Source organism: Mauremys mutica, unplaced genomic scaffold, assembly GCF_020497125.1.
Source record: "Mauremys mutica isolate MM-2020 ecotype Southern unplaced genomic scaffold, ASM2049712v1 Super-Scaffold_100210, whole genome shotgun sequence".
In the NCBI taxonomy this organism is placed as follows: Eukaryota; Metazoa; Chordata; order Testudines; family Geoemydidae; genus Mauremys; species Mauremys mutica.
This window is the reverse complement of record NW_025423288.1, coordinates 427,521-441,328: the sequence shown is the minus strand read 5'-3', so window position 1 is coordinate 441,328 and position 13,808 is coordinate 427,521. Positions and strand designations below refer to the sequence as shown.

At 49.3% G+C, this 13,808-nt stretch overlaps 2 long non-coding RNA genes and 1 pseudogene across 2 annotated transcripts in view; 2 read left to right on the top strand and 1 right to left on the bottom strand.

Moving 5' to 3' along the window:
• Nucleotides 1-23: 23 nt before the first annotated feature.
• Nucleotides 24-13,808, bottom strand: part of LOC123360056 — a 94,838-nt pseudogene continuing 81,053 nt past the window's right edge.
• LOC123360054 overlaps nt 832-13,808 on the top strand; it is an 18,926-nt gene continuing 5,949 nt past the window's right edge. Inside the window, exons 1-2 of the long non-coding RNA XR_006575951.1 lie at nt 832-842; nt 9,200-9,203. This is a non-coding gene — a long non-coding RNA (uncharacterized LOC123360054). The remainder of the gene's footprint in view (nt 843-9,199; nt 9,204-13,808) is intronic.
• LOC123360053 overlaps nt 12,098-13,808 on the top strand; it is a 5,931-nt gene continuing 4,220 nt past the window's right edge. The window contains exon 1 of the long non-coding RNA XR_006575950.1: nt 12,098-12,143. This is a non-coding gene — a long non-coding RNA (uncharacterized LOC123360053). The remainder of the gene's footprint in view (nt 12,144-13,808) is intronic.

Here is a 13,808-nt window from a genome sequence, read left to right as displayed (position 1 = left end):
AGTGACAAATGGTGCCTCAAAGTTCAGTATGTGGGAATTAGCAATATGCAGCTTCTCGGATGACAAATAAGGGCTGAGCTCTGACAGAACTGTTTCCCACACCCGGAGCATTCATAGGGGTTCTCCCTTGTGTGAATCCTCTGATGATTACTAAGGATTGAGAGCCGAGCAAAGGTTTTTCCGCATTCACAGCATTCATCGGGTCGCTCCCTGTGTTGATTCTCTGATGTCTAATAAGGTTTGAGCGCCTACTGAACTACACCTAGGGGTGACCATGGGGTCTGAGCTGGGGCAGCAGCAGCAAGGGGGCAATGTGGGGGACTTGTCACTTGGGAAAAATGAAACTGCAAAATCTCTCTCTGTGCTGCAGCAAAAGCCTCTTGTTTATCCCCTAAACCCCCTGCATGTAACTCTCCACCCCTACCCTGGCGCTCAGAAACTTGCTCACTCCTGTGCACATTTTTAATTTTTCTTGGCTTTCTACAAACATTTTCCCCATCAAAATGAACAAAGACATTTAAAATGAGAAAACAAAACCAAAGAAACCCCCACCAGTCTCCCCACCGCACATGGCTTGGGTCTGAATTTTTTTTCTGAAATTTTAAGGCAGTAAAACTCTGACTTCTATTGGCCAGATAACAGATGTCATTCTCCCATGCTGCACCTAAGCCTTGTCTACAGAGGTGCAAAGCCGCTTTCGGCGATGGAACTCCTCAGTTTCAGTGACATGATAAAACCACTTTGATGAGAGTCGTAAGGGTTTTTATGCAAAAGTTTTGTCACCAAAGTGCTAGTGTAGACACTGTGCTTTATTTTAGTGCTCTGGTTGGCCTCTGGGAGGCGTCTCTCAATGCCTATCCTGACCCCTCTAGTCAGCAGTTTCAACTCCGCTGCCCTGCAGCCAGGTAAACACCTTCCGCCCTTCTCCCTTTAAAGGTCCAGGAATTTTTGAAATTCCCCTTCCTGTTTGCTCAGCATGGAGTATTCACATCCCATCTTCCCAGCTGACCATTGGGGCTCCACGCAGCAAACGCTGTCCTTCTTGGAGCACTGCAGAACTGCTTGATCTGATCAGTATCAGTTGCTCTGACTCCCCCCTGCACCCAGCCACTGGCTTGCAGAACCACCCCAAATCCTCCAGCAGCCACCCTGGCAAGGCCTGGCCTAGCAAGCTGGGCAGTGGGTGTCCAGCTCCCCCCAGCTTCCTCCACCAGGGACTCACAGCCTCTGAGATTGCAGGAGGCACCCCTGGCCCTGGAGCGGACACGCCCAGAATTGCTAGGACCATCTATGCCCAGCTGCTGGCCCATAGAGCCACCCCAAATCCTCTAACAGCCCCCCAGGTGAGGCCTGGCCTGGCCGGCCTGGATAGCAGGTGTGCAGCCTCCTCCATGGGGGGCCCACAACCCCCAAAACTGCAGGACTGGGGTTGACCTGGTGGCTGAATGGGGACTTTAAAAAATTTCTTGCGCGACAATCGGGGACTGGCCACTCATGCCTAGCCGAGCCTGACAGGTGCCGTGTCCAGTGTGAGTGGTCATGAATTATTATTATCCTTACAAGATTCCCATGGAAGGTGGGGGGGTATATAGTTTGAATAACAGATCGGTCAAGAGAAAGGAAAGTCTGCACATGAAGGACAGAACTTCATGGAACAGTGGTTTTATTTATTCTCTCCCATGCTAACAAAGGTATTAATAACATCTAGGGAATGCAATAGAGCCCTTTGACTAAAAAGCCTGGCAGTTCTTCCTTGTTGGTATTCTGGCATGCCCAGGCTGAAAGGACTTTCGCATTGATCTTCAGCCATTTCCCTCTTGCTCCTAGAGGGAAACCATAGTATTTGACTTCATTGGCCCCAGTCAGTTCTTTAATCTGATTTGTCAATGTTTTAAAATGCCTCGCTTTCTCTGCTCCAGCCCCTCCTCCTCTGCTCAGTTCCTTTCCCGGGCCAGGAGGTCACCTGACCTCTGTCTCCAACACCTTCAGTTGGCACCTTTGCAGAGAAGGGGCCCAGGCCATCAGTTGCTAGGAGACAGAGTGCCAGGCATTTAGGTGCAGTGGCCCATTGCTCTGCAGCAATCACACAACCTTAGTCCACCACCTAGATATTAAGAACTTCCTAGGGGACACCGAGGCACTGTAGCGAGGACGGGACAGGAAGTATAAAAGCCTGGCCTCAGCGTTCAGTTGGGAGCAGGCTGCCAGAGAGGGCAGAAGCTGGTGCCCGAGCCCAGCCTGCCCCGTGCTCGGTACCTGGAGGAGCACTGGCCCGACCTGCCCCGTGGTCGTCACCCAGAGGAGCCGCCTGAACTTCCCCACATCCGACCTCCCGAGGAGTGGCCTGAACTTCCCCATGCCCGGTATCCTGAGGAACCCATGGCCTGGGACCCACCGGACAACGCCGGCGGAAGACAGGTACCCAATGAGGGGGAGTTTGGAAGTGACCCTGGGGTAGCCGACCCCGGTCAGGCTGCAGATATACCTGAGCCTATGTCAGTGTGTTGCGGCCAGGATCCCCACTGACTGCAGCGGATCCACGCCGCTGCTAGGGCCCCGGGCTGGCACGCAGAGGAGTGGGTGGGCCTGCGTCCCCCCTGCCACCCCTCTCACAGGTGGCAGTCTCCCCCTCACCTCAACGCTCAGGCGTAAGGGCCTGGGCCTATACACTAAACTGTCTGCTCAGCCCCTGAACCAGAGGGCCTGAGCTCCTCTGACTTTTTGTTGCTCAGCCTTGCAGCTGGAGGCCTGAGCCCGAACTGACTCGGTATTATCGTCTCTGCCCCGAAGCAAGGGGCCTGACCTGAGTACGTGTGGCGGGCTGGTGTGGCTCCCCTCAGCCCCTCCTACAGGCACCAACACAGAATTCAGAGAAAATATTAAGAACGTTCCCAGTTTGCCACAACTCTTAATAGATCCGGATGGCAGTGCACTGGAGAAACAATTTAATACTTGATCACAGGAATAATTCCCGATGGCATAAAAAACTGCTGTTAGCTGTTGATCCCTAAAACAACAGATTCTGAAGCCTTAAAAGACTTGTGGAATTGGAGACCATTGACTATTGGATCCATTGTGCTTCGGCTTATTTCGCGAATAATATCAAATCAACTTATGAAGGCATGCCCATTGAACGCACAACAAAGGGGATTTATTGCCATGTTCGGCTGTTTGGAGAATCTTAAAATTCTCCATATAATACTAAACCAAGCTAAGAAATGCAAAAAATCATTAGGAGTGGTATTTGTCGATATTGCCAAGGTATTTGACACAGTATTGCATGATCATATCATGTGGGTACTGAGAGAAAGGGGCCTGGACCAGCATATGGTGGATATCATCAGTGACTCTTATAAGAATGTCCACACCTATATTGAAGTCGGAAAAGAATCTTTATCATCTATTGCAATAAAAGTTGGCGTTAAGCAAGGAGATCCCATCTCTCCATTATTGTTCAATCTTCCGCTTGACCCTCTAATTACAACGCTAGAGAAGACTCATATGGGATTCTCCTTTGGGATAAATAAGATAACATCTTTGGCCTTTGCAGACTATTTGGTCTTGCTTATTTATATCCTCCCAGGTATCACTATAAACATTGGGATTTTGGAAACCTTCTGTGGATTAACTGGCCTAAAAATACAAGTTAACAAGTGCTATGGGTTTTTTGTAAACCCCACTCACGACTCACATACTATTAACAATTGTGACGCTTGGAAGATAAACAAAGATAATTTGAACATGATTCTCCCTGGTGAGTCTGAAAAATATCTGGGACTCAAAGTTGACCCATGGACCGGGTTTTCTAATCCTCTACTTTCTGAAAAACTCAACATGTGGCTTGAAAGACTTAAAAAAGCTCCATTAAAGCCCTCTCAGAAGTTAACAATGTTAAATGTATACACAGTACCTAGAATCATCTATATGGCTGATCATACTGAGACTAAAAAGTCTTTATCTTCATTGGACAATAACATTAGAAACATGGTGAAACAATGGCTTCATCTTCCAGCGGATACATGTAATGGTTTTATATATGCCAGAACAAGAGATGTGACAACTCGCTAGCCTTATTCCTTCAATCCAAGCATGGTGATTGCATAGGATTGCCAACTCGGATGATACAACAATCAAGAATATCACATTAATAAATAATATCGAAGAAGAGTACCAAAATCTGTGGAAGATTGCCGGAGGAAAGGAGGACAAAACCCCTAAAATAACAATCCAGTATTCATTGACTATAGATTGCCTCAGCATACATTGGAACGTCTCAATGAATGGGAAAAACCAGCCCCAAGGAAGATATATCCAACCCCATGTAATTGGAGGAAAATCAATTTCACTCATTGGAAAGACCTGCCTTGTCAAGGAAGTGGAATAGAACATTTTGATAATGATACAATAAGCAACGTCAGGATGAAATACCATCGCAGTTTCTCAGAACGTCAGTACCTTCTGACTCTCAAACTTAAAGTTAATGTATATCCTACTAGAGAATATCTAGGACATGGTAGACAAACAAGGGTATGTCTACACTACGGGATTATTCCGATTTTACATAAACCGGTTTAGTAAAACAGTTTATAAAAAATCGAGTGCACGCGGCCATACTAAGCACATTAATTCGGTGGTGTGCATCCACGGTCCGAGGCTAGCATCGATTTCTGGAGCGTTGCACTGTGGGTAGCGATGCAGACATTGTTCTGCGCTATATGAATCTCTATCACACATCTTAGGACAATGTCCGGCAGTACAAGAAGCTCGTATTAGAAGACATAATAAATTATGCAGTATGCTGAAACGGGAAGCTCGAAAATTAAAATGGGTCATCCATGTGGAATCACATCTGAATACCATGGGAAAGGAATTGAGAAAACCTGACCTTATTTTTGTTAAAGGAGAAAAAGCCCTAGTCGTGGATGTCACCGTCCGATTCGAATATAAAGAGAAGGTATTTGAAGACGCTGCTATGGAGAAGGTGAAATATTATGAAGATCTAACAAGTCAGATAAGAGAACTAACTGGAGCTATGGAAATAGAATATTATGGGTTCTCTCTAGGTATTAGGGGGAAATGGCCAAAGATCAGTGAGAAAGTTTTAGTAGCTCTAGGTATGTCAGATTGGCCGGTCTCTTTAGATGACAAACTTTTTAGTAAAAGGATTATATTGTACTCTCTAGATATACTTAGAATTTTTGAGAGCTTAGGGAGAAACAATAGAACTACTGTTCCATGAGGTTCTGTCCCTTGTGTTTTATACTTTTTCTCTAATCTATATCTTAGCCAAGCTATATACACCCCTAATTTTCCTGGGAATCTTGTGATGATTATAACACCTCATGATCGCTCACTGGATTTGGTAAAACTGAGTGGACGGGCTACCTGATGTGTTTTTACACTCTGAATAACTCGAAAAAGGAACCCGTGAGAAATAGCCAAATCCCTTGCTCTCAGAGAGCAGGTCAACCCCATGGGCTAGAATGGGATTGACCTGGTGGGCGGTTGTCCTGTGGATGTCCAAAGGGGTCACCCGAAACCGCCTCGGACAACCAAGAGAACCATGAAGTCGGCGCATATTTCAAGTTCGTCCCGCTGAACCCCGGAGTACATAGGAGTAAGGCCATACGTGTGTTGTGTAAGAAGTGTGGCAAAGCCTCTCTATATCATAATATCGCTTGCCACTACCCTAAGTGCAGGCCCAGGGAGGTGGATACCCCGTCTAAGAGCCATACCTGTTCTGCCTGTGGGCTTGCGTTCCATACTAAATCTGGCTTGAGCCAGCATTGTAGACACCGACACCCGGCTATAAGGAATTAACAAAGGATAAATGAGAGGGTTAGGAGTAAAAGTAAAGAGGGTGCATCCCGAGTCCGTATATGGACTGAGGATGAAATTGAACAACTTGTATTATTAGAGAAGAAATATATGGGGAAAAGAAATATAAATAAATGCATAGAAAGTGAATTAAAGATAAAAAGTAATAAATAGCAGATAAAAGGCGAGAGTTAGCTAAGAAGAAGCAAGAAATAGCTCAGGAGCAGGTGACTGAGGTAGGACAGATTATAGAAAGTATTTTAGATGTTCCTCCTCCGAGAGAAAATATTTTATCATTAAAAAGGAATCCAGAAGTGGATTCTAGGGGTTTAATTGGTAAGTGTGGAAAGCAAAGTAGAGAAGGTAAAGATATAATAAATAGGCTGTTAGAAATTGAAGAATTACTTAAGAAGGATTCAACTAAAATATTTGGATGGACTGAATTGGAGAATATATGTCTCTCCTTAGTAGATGGAAAGAATTTTGGAGGAGATAAACAAGGTGAGACGAGGATAAAAGGTAGACGCAAGGCAGTAGGTAGTGAAAGGAAGAAGCAGTCCAGTGCTATTAGAAGGTATGCAACTAAAAAAGCAAAATATAAGTTTTATCAACAATTATTTAATGATAGGAGGAGATTAGCTCGAGTTATTATGGGACAACCAGATAAAGTGAATTGTGAAATCCCTATTGGTGAAATAGAAAAGTATTTTATAGATATATTAGGTAATGCGAGACATGGGAATATAGTTGGGTGGCCTTCATCCATGGAGAGGGTGGATAATGATATATTAATGAGTCCGATCTCTGTGGATGAAGTTAGAAATGTTTTAAGGGAGATAAAAAAAGATAGTGCCCCGGGTCCCGATAAAATTAAGGTAAGTGATTTAAGGGACATTTTTAATTTAGACTCCTTAATTATTACAAAAATTTTCAATATGTGGTTTTTAAATGGGCAGGTCCCAGCTGTTTTTAAGGAGAATAGAACGATTTTAATACCGAAAACACAAGATGAGGAGGAATTGAAGAAATTAACCTCCTGGAGGCCATTAACAATTGGATCAGTATGGGTAAGATTATATACAAAAATATTAGCAAAAAGATTATCGGATGCAGTGAAAATTTGTAGTAGGCAGAAAGGGTTTATAGCTGCACCGGGTTGTGAGGAAAATATTGCTATATTGGATAATTTGATCAAAGGAGCTAAGCGTAAGGGAGATGAAATAGCTATAGTCTTTATAGACTTAGCTAAAGCATTTGATTCAGTAGGCCATGGGCATATAATAGCTAGCCTTAAGAGATACGTTATTGATGAACGTTTTATTGAAATTGTTAGAGATTTGTATAATTGCACAACGAGGGTGTGGGTTGGGGATAAACATTCGGAGTCTATTTTAATTAGGAGAGGGGTAAAACAAGGTGACCCTCTGTCCCCGATTTTATTTAATATTGCTTTGGATCCACTTTTAACTAAACTAGAATTAGATGGAAGCGGGTTTTATGTTCAAGGAAATAGTGTCACGTCCTTGGCTTTTGCCGATGATGTGGCAATTTTAAGTAATTCACATTTAGAGATGGTTAAAAATTTGGATATTTTAAAGAGTTTCTGTAATAGCACCAATCTTCAGATAAATGTGAATAAAACGAAGGGATTTCACATTTTACCTAAATATAAAACTTATTTAGTGAATCCAAAAAGTAAATGGACAATACGGAGTGAGGAGATAGAGTATGTTCAGCCGGGGGAATTTGAGAAATATTTAGGGGCACAAATAGATCCATGGATTGGTGTAGGTGGGTCCTCACTTAAGGAGAAATTGATAGAATGGAATGAGAGTTTAAATAAGGCTCCGTTGAAACCAGCTCAAAAATTATTGATTTTACAGACCTATATTTTACCGAGGTTATTTTATAATTTGCTTTGAATAGAACCCCCATTTTATATTTTAAATGATTTGGATATTTTAGTTAGGAGAATAGTTAAAGATATTTTACATCTACCACAATGCACCACCGATGGGCTATTTTATTCTAGGGTAAGAGATGGTGGTTTAGCTCTCACCAAATTTAGTGTGCAAGTCCCAAATATGTTAGTACGAAAATGGAGATGACATATTGTTTCTAGGGACACATGGATTGATCTCTTATCTATATGCAGGTGAAAATTTGGTTGATAAAATTATAGTCTTTAGTGCAGCAACTCCTCATCCCAGAAAATGGAGAGAGGAGGAGTTTTTAAGATGGGCTGGGATCAGATGTCAAGGAGTTGGCATAAAATATTTTAGGAATGATATAATTAGCAATTCGATTTTTAAGAACTCGGATAAAATCAAGTCCTCTGCATATATTGCTGCACTTCAATTGAGGGCAAATATATATCCAACAAGGGAGACGTTAGCGAGAGGAAGAGGAGGAGTAAACGCTCTCTGTAGATGGTGTGGTAAAGTTAGAGAGACGATTCCCCATATTTCGGGTCAATGCTATAAAACAAAGGAGATAAGAATTAAAAGACATAATAGGGTGGTTTCAGCATTAGTAGATAGGGTAGTAAAGGTAGGGTGGAAAGCTATTGTAGAACCCCATTTGAGAAATGAGAAGGGAGAATTGAGAAAGCCGGATATCGTATTTACAAAAGGAGATACGGCAGTGGTGGTCGATGTCACTGTGTGTTGGGAAGATAATGCCGGAAGTTTGAAGCAAGCCCATAGGGAGAAGGTGACTTATTATCTTGATTTAGAGACTAAGATCAAAGAATTGACGGGAGTTAATATCCACTTCTTTGGGTTTGTGGTGGGAGCGCGTGGTAAATGGAGTGAGGGGAATAATGAGTTGTTACGTTTTGCAATAGATAGGGGAAAGAATTTTAAAGAAAGTATATGTAGACTTGTCCTTTATTCTACAATTGATATGTTGGCGGTTTTCAGTGACAGGTAAAGATCCCAGAGTTGCCATTCCGTGTATCTTGCTGAAATTAAATTAACTTAAATTAAATTTTAGTTATTTTAGTTTCCATGTCTTGAAATTAAATTTTAATTTTTAGTGCTATTTAATATCTGTCCTTATAAATAATTAAAACCATATTTTAATTAAATGTTTGGAAAATGGGTGATTGTTACTTTAAATCATGAATTGAATTTTATTAAACACTGGATATGGCTGCGGACTGGCCGCAAAGTAACCAGGAAAGGGCAGGTAGTCACGCCTGTACATAAATAGCCAAATGCCTCGTCATCTAATTAGTGACGCGCATGAATGGATGAACGAGAAGGACTTGCGGCCGGCTAGCAGGTCAACCCGGTTCTCCCTACAGGCGTCGGAGCTCCGGGTTTACCTGGTGGCCGAGTACCGCTGCGGCCGGCCAGCAGGTCAACCCGGTTCTCCCTAGGGCCGTCGAGCTCCGGGTTGACCTGCTGGCCGGGGACCACTGCGGCCGGTTCTCCCTTCGGTGGCCGGGGCTCCGGGTTGACCTGGCGGCCGGTTGGCTTTCTGGGCACCAGGTCACCCCCATTGGTTTCGACGGGTTGACCTGGTGGCCGGTTTGCCTTCTGGGCCGGCGGTCCCCCCCACACCGAGGGCAGCGCAGCACCCCTCCTCGGGACCTCCGAGATGGACTTAATAGTCGACCCCCTGCAGGTCCGGGGCCGGCTTAATAGTCGACCCCCAGCAGGTCCGGGGGTTGGGGAGGGAGGCTTAACAGTCGTTCCGCAGATGGTCCGGAGGAAGGCTTAACAGTCGTCCCCCGGGCTCGCCGGGGAAAATTTTTCAAAGTCCCTTCCCCGCCACCAGGTCAACCCGGTTCTCCCTTCGGCCGTCAGAGCTCCGGACGGGGACGTGGAGCCCTGGGCGGCTTGCCTGGCGGCGGGGACCCGGTCTCGGAAGTCCCGATCCTTTTTAAAAAAAAAATTTTTTTTCCTCCGGGGACCAGGCTGACCTTCCTGCACTCCTCGTAGCCTCCGGGCACATTTTTGGGGAAAAGAAAAAAAAAAAAGAAACATAAAACCCTTCCCCGTGCCCGATCCAAACGACCCTGGGGAAAGTCATTCTCCGCGGCCGAGCAGGGTGAGCCCTGGGCGGCTTGCTTGGCGGTGGGGGACCCGGTCTCGGAGGTCCCGATCCTTTTTTCCAAAAATAAATAAATAAATATCCGCTACGGGGACCAGGGTGACCTTGCAGAACTCCCCAGAGCCTCTGGGCAAATTTTGGAAAAAAACCTTCCACGAGCCCGATCCAAACTACCGGGTTTGAAGTCATTCTCCGCGGCCGAGGAGGGTGAGCCCTGGGCGGCTTGCTTGGCGGAGGGGACCCGGTCTCTGGAAATCCCGATCCCTTTTTTCATAATTTTTTTCCTCCGGGGACCGGGGTGACCTTCCAGCACTCCCCGGAGCCTCTAGGCAAAATTGGGGGGGGGGGGGGAATTAAAAAAAAAAAAAAACTTCCACGAGCCCGATCCAAACGACTTGGGGGGGGGGAGGGAGTCACTCTCCGTGGCCGAGGACGGTGAGCCGCTCGGCCGCCTGGTTAAGCCGGAGGAAGCGGGCCGATCGATATTTGTCCGAGCGGGAAGAAAAACGCAGTCCCCGCTCGTCCACCAGGTCAACCCCCGGGGACGCGGGCTGAAAAAATTTCCAAGTCCCCCCTCGGAGAGCAGGTCAACCCCATCGTCTAGCATGTGGTTGACCTGGCGGTCGGTCGTACCGCGGAAGTCCGGAAGGGGTCGCCCGAAACCGCCTCGTGCGAACGAGAGAACGGGGAGGTCGGCGCGAAAGTCGAGTTCCTCCCGCTGTACCCGGGTCGGCCTTTTTCGACGTGTCCTTTGAAAAAGGTGCACGGAGATTTTTGAGGACAGGGTTTTCAGAACCTCTGAGAACCGGAACTCAGCCTAGGGGACCAATCCGAGTTTGGTACCCGACCTCGCCCGGGGGGGGGAAAGCGGCCACGGGACGGCCTCCTTTCCCCGGCTCGCTGCCAAAGTGTCGTGGGGGGCCCCCCCTGAAAGCCACCCGGCACGTCCGCCGCGTAGGCCAGGCGGCCGGACCCGAGCTCCAGGCGTCGGCGCCCCACCGGCCACCGTCCTCCCGACCGATGTGGCCCTGACGTTCGCGACAGGAAGGGCCCTTCGCGGGCCGGCACCCCGACGGTGGGGCCGTCCGGTGTTCAGGCGGATCGGGACCCTTCGCCTTTTTGCACGCACCGATCCCAGGGACCGACATCGACTTCCGTCCTCCCAGGTGGTGGGAGGGCGGGGACCGGGCGCGGACCCGGCTCCCCCCCGTCCCTCCTTTTCCGTGCCCATATGGGGGGCCGAGATCTCCGCTGTGCGAGGTCAAGGGGCTCCGGCAGACCGCCCAGGGGTCCGAAAGAAAACCCAGACGGCCGCGAGGCTCGGCGGGGCCAAACACGGTCGCGAGAGCGAGCAGGGGCGCGCTCCGGTTCCCTTGGGGACCCTCGTACCGCCCTCTCGCTGGAGCCCCAGTACCCCTCGCTGCCCTCCCCGTCTGGGTCGCCGACTTCTTCTCTAGCGCGTCGCCTCGGAAGGTGGCGGCGGCTGCCTCCGAGCCGTGCCGTCACGTCAATCGACTGAAGGGCCGCCGGGAAAGAAAAGCGGGGCGAAGGGTCGGGCTCGCGGGGGCCCGGCTCCCGCCCGGCTCCCGTCCAACTTCTTCGATGCCGCCCAGAGCACCGGGAAGCAGAAAAGCAGCCCTGCTGCCGGACGCTCCTCGGTGTCACCCAGAGCACCGTGGAATGCGGGGAGGGAGAGAGATCGGAGGGAGGTGCCGGGAGAAGGGGGGTCGTCTCGACAGCCCCTCCACCCCCCGACTCGTCCTGTCTCTAGCTCCCCTCCCCGCGGGTGGGCTTTCGTCCCGCGTTGTGTCTCCCGGGCCGCCTGGGTAAGCGGGGGGACGGGGGGCTCTCTTCGGAGGCTCACCCCGTCCCTTCCGCCGTCCTTCCTCGGCGGCTCCCGGAGCGCTCTGCCTGTGGCGATTTCCCCCGTCCCCGTCCCCCCGTCCAGGGAGACGGGGGAGGCTCGTCGGGGTCCCGAGGGCCCTCCGCCCTTCTGTCCCCGCCCGACATCCGTCGGGCGGCCCGGGTCCGATTTTGGGGGATCGCCATCCCCGTCGGTCCCACCGCGCGCTCTGCGCGCTAGCTGCGTTGCGGGCCCCGCTCCTTCCCCTCCCGGGGGGAAGGCCGGTGGGGGCCCGCCGGGCGCGGGGGGTCCCCGTCCCTCACCCCACGGTGGTGGGGCCTCCGCGCCTTCCATTCCCCGGAGCGCGGCTACCTGGTTGATCCTGCCAGTAGCATATGCTTGTTTCAAAGATTAAGCCATGCATGTCTAAGGGTACGTCTACACTACGGGACTATTCCGAATTTGCATAAACCGGTTTTGTAAAACAGATTTTATAAAATCGAGTGCGCGCGGCCACACTAAGCACATTAATTCGGTGGTGTGCGTCCGCGGTCCGAGGCTAGCGTCGATTTCTGGAGCGTTGCACTGTGGGTAGCTATCCCGTAGCTATCCCATAGTTCCCGCAGCTTCCCCCGCCCCTTGGCATTTCCGGGTTTAGATCCCAGTGCCTGATGGGGCAAAAATCATTGTCGCGGGTGGTTCTGGGCACAGCCTCACCCCTCCCTCCCTGAAAGCAGCAGACAAGCGTTTCGCGCCTTTTTTGCTTGGTGAACTGTGCAGACGCCATAGCACAGCAAGCATGGACCCTGCTCAGCTCAATACCGCAATCGTGGATGTTTTAAACGCCTCGCACACTCTCGTGCAGTATATGGTGAACCAGGAGCTTCGAACCAAGTCGAGGAGGAGGCGGATACGGCAGCGCGGCGATGACAGTGATGAGGACGTAGACACAGAATTCTCTCAAACCGTGGGCCCCGGCGCTTTGGAGATCCTGATGGTAATGGGGCAGATTCTATCCATTGAACGCCGATTTTGGGCCCGGGAAACAAGCACTGACTGGTGGGACCGCATTGTGTTGCAGGTGTGGGACGATTCCCAGTGGCTGCGAAACTTTCGCATGCGTAAGGGCACTTTCATGGAACTTTGTGACTTGCTTGCCCCTGCCCTGAAACGCCATAATACCAAGATGAGAGCAGCCCTCACAGTAGAGAAGCGAGTGGCGATAGCCCTGTGGAAGCTTGCAACGCCAGACAGCTACCGGTCAGTCGGGAATCAATTTGGAGTTGGAAAATCTACTGTGGGGGCTGCTGTGATGCAAGTAGCCAAAGCAATCACAAAGCTGCTGCTACGAAAGGTTGTGACTCTGGGAAACGTGCAGGCCATAGTGGATGGCTTTGCTGCACTGGGATTCCCTAACTGTGGGGGGGCGATAGATGGAACCCATATCCCTATCTTGGCACCGCAGCACCAGGGCACCCAGTACGTAAACCGGAAGGGGTACTTTTCAATGGTGCTGCAAGCACTGGTGGATCACAAGGGACGTTTCACAAACATCCACGTGGGATGGCCAGGGAGGGTTCATGACGCTCGCGTATTCAGAAGCACTACTCTGTTTAAACGGCTGCAGCAAGGGAATTACTTCCCAGACCAGAAAATAACAGTTGGGGATGTTGAAATGCCTGTCGTTATCCTGGGGGACCCAGCCTACCCCTTGATGCCATGGCTCATGAAGCCATACACAGGCAGCCTGGACAGTGGTCAGGATCTGTTCAATTACAGGCTGAGCAAGTGCAGAATGGTGGTGGAATGTGCATTTGGCCGTTTAAAGGCGCGCTGGCGCACATTACTGACTCGCTCAGACCTCAGCCAAACCAATGTCCCCTATGTTATTGCTGCTTGCTGTATTCTCCACAATCTCTGTGAGAGTAAGGGGGAGACCTTTATGGCGGGGTGGGAGGCTGAGGCAAATCACCTGGCCGCTGATTACGCGCAGCCAGACACCAGGGAGATTAGAAGAGCACACCAGGAAGCGGTGCTCATCAGAGAAGCTTTGAAAAGGAGCTTCATCAATGGCCAGGGTACAGTGTGA